The following is a 7399-nucleotide window of genomic DNA, read 5'->3' on the forward strand; positions in this document are numbered from 1 at the left end:
CACAATAGAAGTGGTCTTCGTAATTTAGCAAAGCTTTGATGAGTATTGTTTAGTTCTTGAGTTCCACAATAGAAGTAGTCTTCGTAATTTAGCGAAGCTTTGATGAGCATTTCTTTATTTTCGAGTTCCACAAAAGTAGTCTATGCAATTTAAGCAAAGCTTTGACGAGAATTGTTTCATTCATGAGTTCCACATTACAAGTCTACGCACATTGGCATAGCTTGGATGAGCAGCGTTTCGTTCTTGAGTTCCACAATAGAAGTCTATGCAATTTAAGCAAAGCTTTGATGAGCATTGTTTGATTCTTGAGTTCCACAATAGATCTCTATTCAATTTTGCAAAGCTTTCATGAGCAATGTTTGATTCTTGGATTCCACATTAGATGTCTATGCAATTTAGCAAAGCATTGATGACCAATGTTTAGTTCTTGAGTTCCACAATAGAAGAGTCTTTGCAATTTAGCAAAGCTTCGATGAGCATTGTTTAATTCTTGAGTTTCACAATAGAAGTGAATGCAATTTAAAAAAAAAGCTTAGGTGAGGATTGTTTTATTCTTGAGTTCAACATTAGAAGTCTATGAAATTTAGCAAAGTTTTGATGAGCATTGTTTAATTCTTGAGTTCCACAATAGAAGTCTATGCACTTTAAGCAAAGCTTTGATGAGCATTGTTTCATTATTAAGTTCCACATTATAAGTCTATGCAATTTAGCAAAGCTTTGATGAGCATTGTTTAATTCTTGAGTTCCACAATAGAAGTAGTATTCGTAGTTTAGCAAGGCTTTGACGAGCAATTCTTTATTCTTGAGTTCCACAATAGTAGTCTATGCAATTTAAGCAAAGCATTGACGAGCAGTGTTTCATTCTTGATTTCCACATTTGAGGTCTACGCAATTTTGCAAAGCTTTGATGAGCATCGTTTCATTCTTGAGTTCCACAATAGAAGTCTATGCAATTTAAGCAAAGCATTGATAAGCATTGTTTTGTTCTTGAGTTCCACAATAGAAGTCTATGCAATTTAGCAAAGCTATCTTAAGCATTGTTTCATTCTTGGGTTCCACATTAGAAGTCTTTGCAATTTAGCAAAGCATTGATTAGTTCTTGAGTTCCACAATAGAAGTAGTCTTTGTAATTTATCAAAGCTTTGATGAGCATTATTTAATTCTTGAGTTCCACAATAGAAGTGGATGTAATTTAACAAAGCTTTGAAGAGCATTGTTTCATTCTTGAGTTTCACATTAGAAGTCTATTGAATTTAGCAAAGCTTTGATGAGCATTATTTAATTCTTGAGCTCCATAATAGTAGTCTTCGCAATTTAGCAAGGCTTTGAAGAGCATTTCTTTATTCTTGAGTTCCACAATATAAGTCTATGTAATTTAAGCAAAGCTTTGATGAGCATTGTTTTATTCTTGTGTTCCACATTAGAAGTATATGATATTTAGCGAAGCTTTGATGAGCATCGTTTTATTGTGTTCCATAATAGAAGTATATAAAATTTAAGCAAAGCTTTGATTAGCATTGTTTGATTCTTGAGTTCAACAATAGATGTCTATGCAATTTAGCAAACCATTCATGAGCATTCTTTCATTCTTGGGTTCCACATTAGAAGTCTATGCAATTTAGCAATGCTTCGATGAGCATTGCTTAATACTTGAGTTCCACAATAGAAGTCTATGCAATTTAACAAAGCATTGATGAGCATTATTTCATTCTTGAGTTCCACAATAGAAGTAGTCGTTGCAATTTAATAAAGCTTTGATGAGCATTGTTTAATTCTTTGGTTCCACAATAGAAGTGTATGCAATTTTTGCAAAGCTTTGATGAGCATTGTTTAATTCTTGAGTTCCACAATAGAAGTCTATGCACTTTAAGCAATGCTTTGATGAGCATTGTTTAATTCTTGAGTTCCACAATATAAGTCTATGTAATTTAAGCAAAGCTTTGATGAGCATTGTTTTATTCTTGTGTTCCACATTAGAAGTCTATGCAATTTAGCGAAGCTTTGATGAGCATCGTTTTATTGTGTTCCATAATAGAAGTATATAAAATTTAAGCAAAGCTTTGATTAGCATTGTTTGATTCTTGAGTTCAACAATAGATGTCTATGCAATTTAGCAAAGCATTCATGAGCATTCTTTCATTCTTGGGTTCCACATTAGAAGTCTATGCAATTTAGCAATGCTTCGATGAGCATTGCTTAATACTTGAGTTCCACAATAGAAGTCTATGCAATTTAGCAAAGCATTGATGAGCATTATTTCATTCTTGAGTTCCACAATAGAAGTAGTCGTTGCAATTTAATAAAGCTTTGATGAGCATTGTTTAATTCTTTGGTTCCACAATAGAAGTGTATGCAATTTTTGCAAAGCTTTGATGAGCATTGTTTCTTTCTTTAGTTCCACATTAGAAGTCTATGCAATTCAGAAAAGCTTTGATGAACATTTTTTATTGAGTTCCACAATAGAAGTGGTCTTCGTAATTTAGCAAAGCTTTGATGAGTATTGTTTAGTTCTTGAGTTCCACAATAGAAGTAGTCTTCGTAATTTAGCGAAGCTTTGATGAGCATTTCTTTATTTTCGAGTTCCACAAAAGTAGTCTATGCAATTTAAGCAAAGCTTTGACGAGAATTGTTTCATTCATGAGTTCCACATTACAAGTCTACGCACATTGGCATAGCTTGGATGAGCAGCGTTTCGTTCTTGAGTTCCACAATAGAAGTCTATGCAATTTAAGCAAAGCTTTGATGAGCATTGTTTGATTCTTGAGTTCCACAATAGATCTCTATTCAATTTTGCAAAGCTTTCATGAGCAATGTTTCATTCTTGGATTCCACATTAGATGTCTATGCAATTTAGCAAAGCATTGATGACCAATGTTTAGTTCTTGAGTTCCACAATAGAAGAGTCTTTGCAATTTAGCAAAGCTTCGATGAGCATTGTTTAATTCTTGAGTTTCACAATAGAAGTGAATGCAATTTAAAAAAAAAGCTTAGGTGAGGATTGTTTTATTCTTGAGTTCAACATTAGCAAAGTTTTGATGAGCATTGTTTAATTCTTGAGTTCCACAATAGAAGTCTATGCACTTTAAGCAAAGCTTTGATGAGCATTGTTTCATTATTAAGTTCCACATTATAAGTCTATGCAATTTAGCAAAGCTTTGATGAGCATTGTTTAATTCTTGAGTTCCACAATAGAAGTAGTATTCGTAGTTTAGCAAGGCTTTGACGAGCAATTCTTTATTCTTGAGTTCCACAATAGTAGTCTATGCAATTTAAGCAAAGCATTGACGAGCAGTGTTTCATTCTTGATTTCCACATTTGAGGTCTACGCAATTTTGCAAAGCTTTGATGAGCATCGTTTCATTCTTGAGTTCCACAATAGAAGTCTATGCAATTTAAGCAAAGCATTGATAAGCATTGTTTTGTTCTTGAGTTCCATAATAGAAGTCTATGCAATTTAGCAAAGCTATCTTAAGCATTGTTTCATTCTTGGGTTCCACATTAGAAGTCTTTGCAATTTAGCAAAGCATTGATTAGTTCTTGAGTTCCACAATAGAAGTAGTCTTTGTAATTTATCAAAGCTTTGATGAGCATTATTTAATTCTTGAGTTCCACAATAGAAGTGGATGTAATTTAACAAAGCTTTGAAGAGCATTGTTTCATTCTTTAGTTTCACATTAGAAGTCTATTGAATTTAGCAAAGCTTTGATGAGCATTGTTTAATTCTTGAGTTCCACAATAGAAGTCTATGCACTTTAAGCAAAGCTTTGATGAGCATTGTTTAATTCTTGAGTTCCACAATATAAGTCTATGTAATTTAAGCAAAGCTTTGATGAGCATTGTTTTATTCTTGTGTTCCACATTAGAAGTCTATGCAATTTAGCGAAGCTTTGATGAGCATCGTTTTATTGTGTTCCATAATAGAAGTATATAAAATTTAAGCAAAGCTTTGATTAGCATTGTTTGATTCTTGAGTTCAACAATAGATGTCTATGCAATTTAGCAAACCATTCATGAGCATTCTTTCATTCTTGGGTTCCACATTAGAAGTCTATGCAATTTAGCAATGCTTCGATGAGCATTGCTTAATACTTGAGTTCCACAATAGAAGTCTATGCAATTTAACAAAGCATTGATGAGCATTATTTCATTCTTGAGTTCCACAATAGAAGTAGTCGTTGCAATTTAATAAAGCTTTGATGAGCATTGTTTAGTTCTTTGGTTCCACAATAGAAGTATATGCAATTTTTGCAAAGCTTTGATGAGCATTGTTTAATTCTTGAGTTCCACAATAGAAGTCTATGCACTTTAAGCAAAGCTTTGATGAGCATTGTTTAATTCTTGAGTTCCACAATATAAGTCTATGTAATTTAAGCAAAGCTTTGATGTGCATTGTTTTATTCTTGTGTTCCACATTAGAAGTCTATGCAATTTAGCGAAGCTTTGATGAGCATCGTTTTATTGTGTTCCATAATAGAAGTATATAAAATTTAAGCAAAGCTTTGATTAGCATTGTTTGATTCTTGAGTTCAACAATAGATGTCTATGCAATTTAGCAAACCATTCATGAGCATTCTTTCATTCTTGGGTTCCACATTAGAAGTCTATGCAATTTAGCAATGCTTCGATGAGCATTGCTTAATACTTGAGTTCCACAATAGAAGTCTATGCAATTTAACAAAGCATTGATGAGCATTATTTCATTCTTGAGTTCCACAATAGAAGTAGTCGTTGCAATTTAATAAAGCTTTGATGAGCATTGTTTAGTTCTTTGGTTCCACAATAGAAGTGTATGCAATTTTTGCAAAGCTTTGATGAGCATTGTTTAATTCTTTAGTTCCACAATAGAAGTCTATGCACTTTAAGCAAAGCTTTGATGAGCATTGTTTAATTCTTGAGTTCCACAATATAAGTCTATGTAATTTAAGCAAAGCTTTGATGTGCATTGTTTTATTCTTGTGTTCCACATTAGAAGTCTATGCAATTTAGCGAAGCTTTGATGAGCATCGTTTTATTGTGTTCCATAATAGAAGTATATAAAATTTAAGCAAAGCTTTGATTAGCATTGTTTGATTCTTGAGTTCAACAATAGATGTCTATGCAATTTAGCAAAGCATTCATGAGCATTCTTTCATTCTTGGGTTCCACATTAGAAGTCTATGCAATTTAGCAATGCTTCGATGAGCATTGCTTAATACTTGAGTTCCACAATAGAAGTCTATGCAATTTAACAAAGCATTGATGAGCATTATTTCATTCTTGAGTTCCACAATAGAAGTAGTCGTTGCAATTTAATAAAGCTTTGATGAGCATTGTTTAATTCTTTGGTTCCACAATAGAAGTGTATGCAATTTTTGCAAAGCTTTGATGAGCATTGTTTCTTTCTTTAGTTCCACATTAGAAGTCTATGCAATTTAGAAAAGCTTTGATGAACATTTTTTATTGAGTTCCACAATAGAAGTGGTCTTCGTAATTTAGCAAAGCTTTGATGAGTATTGTTTAGTTCTTGAGTTCCACAATAGAAGTAGTCTTCGTAATTTAGCGAAGCTTTGATGAGCATTTCTTTATTTTCGAGTTCCACAAAAGTAGTCTATGCAATTTAAGCAAAGCTTTGACGAGAATTGTTTCATTCATGAGTTCCACATTACAAGTCTACGCACATTGGCATAGCTTGGATGAGCAGCGTTTCGTTCTTGAGTTCCACAATAGAAGTCTATGCAATTTAAGCAAAGCTTTGATGAGCATTGTTTGATTCTTGAGTTCCACAATAGATCTCTATTCAATTTTGCAAAGCTTTCATGAGCAATGTTTCATTCTTGGATTCCACATTAGATGTCTATGCAATTTAGCAAAGCATTGATGACCAATGTTTAGTTCTTGAGTTCCACAATAGAAGAGTCTTTGCAATTTAGCAAAGCTTCGATGAGCATTGTTTAATTCTTGAGTTTCACAATAGAAGTGAATGCAATTTAAAAAAAAAGCTTAGGTGAGGATTGTTTTATTCTTGAGTTCAACATTAGCAAAGTTTTGATGAGCATTGTTTAATTCTTGAGTTCCACAATAGAAGTCTATGCACTTTAAGCAAAGCTTTGATGAGCATTGTTTCATTATTAAGTTCCACATTATAAGTCTATGCAATTTAGCAAAGCTTTGATTAGCATTGTTTAATTCTTGAGTTCCACAATAGAAGTAGTATTTGTAGTTTAGCAAGGCTTTGACGAGCAATTCTTTATTCTTGAGTTCCACAATAGTAGTCTATGCAATTTAAGCAAAGCATTGACGAGCAGTGTTTCATTCTTGATTTCCACATTTGAGGTCTACGCAATTTTGCAAAGCTTTGATGAGCATCGTTTCATTCTTGAGTTCCACAATAGAAGTCTATGCAATTTAAGCAAAGCATTGATAAGCATTGTTTTGTTCTTGAGTTCCACAATAGAAGTCTATGCAATTTAGCAAAGCTATCTTAAGCATTGTTTCATTCTTGGGTTCCACATTAGAAGTCTTTGCAATTTAGCAAAGCATTGATTAGTTCTTGAGTTCCACAATAGAAGTAGTCTTTGTAATTTATCAAAGCTTTGATGAGCATTATTTAATTCTTGAGTTCCACAATAGAAGTGGATGTAATTTAACAAAGCTTTGAAGAGCATTGTTTCATTCTTTAGTTTCACATTAGAAGTCTATTGAATTTAGCAAAGCTTTGATGAGCATTATTTAATTCTTGAGCTCCATAATAGTAGTCTTCGCAATTTAGCAAGGCTTTGAAGAGCATTTCTTTATTCTTGAGTTCCACAATATAAGTCTATGTAATTTAAGCAAAGCTTTGATGAGCATTGTTTTATTCTTGTGTTCCACATTAGAAGTCTATGCAATTTAGCGAAGCTTTGATGAGCATCGTTTTATTGTGTTCCATAATAGAAGTATATAAAATTTAAGCAAAGCTTTGATTAGCATTGTTTGATTCTTGAGTTCAACAATAGATGTCTATGCAATTTAGCAAAGCATTCATGAGCATTCTTTCATTCTTGGGTTCCACATTAGAAGTCTATGCAATTTAGCAATGCTTCGATGAGCAATTCTTAATACTTGAGTTCCACAATAGAAGTCTATGCAATTTAACAAAGCATTGATGAGCATTATTTCATTCTTGAGTTCCACAATAGAAGTAGTCGTTGCAATTTAATAAAGCTTTGATGAGCATTGTTTAATTCTTTGGTTCCACAATAGAAGTGTATGCAATTTTTGCAAAGCTTCGATGAGCATTGTTTAATTCTTTAGTTCCACAATAGAAGTCTATGCACTTTAAGCAAAGCTTTGATGAGCATTGTTTAATTCTTGAGTTCCACAATATAAGTCTATGTAATTTAAGCAAAGCTTTGATGAGCATTGTTTTATTCTTGTGTTC

The sequence above is a fragment of the Lactuca serriola genome, chromosome 2 (genome assembly GCF_051521515.1).
Source record: "Lactuca serriola cultivar US96UC23 chromosome 2, Lser_US96UC23_V15, whole genome shotgun sequence".
In the NCBI taxonomy this organism is placed as follows: Eukaryota; Viridiplantae; Streptophyta; class Magnoliopsida; order Asterales; family Asteraceae; genus Lactuca; species Lactuca serriola.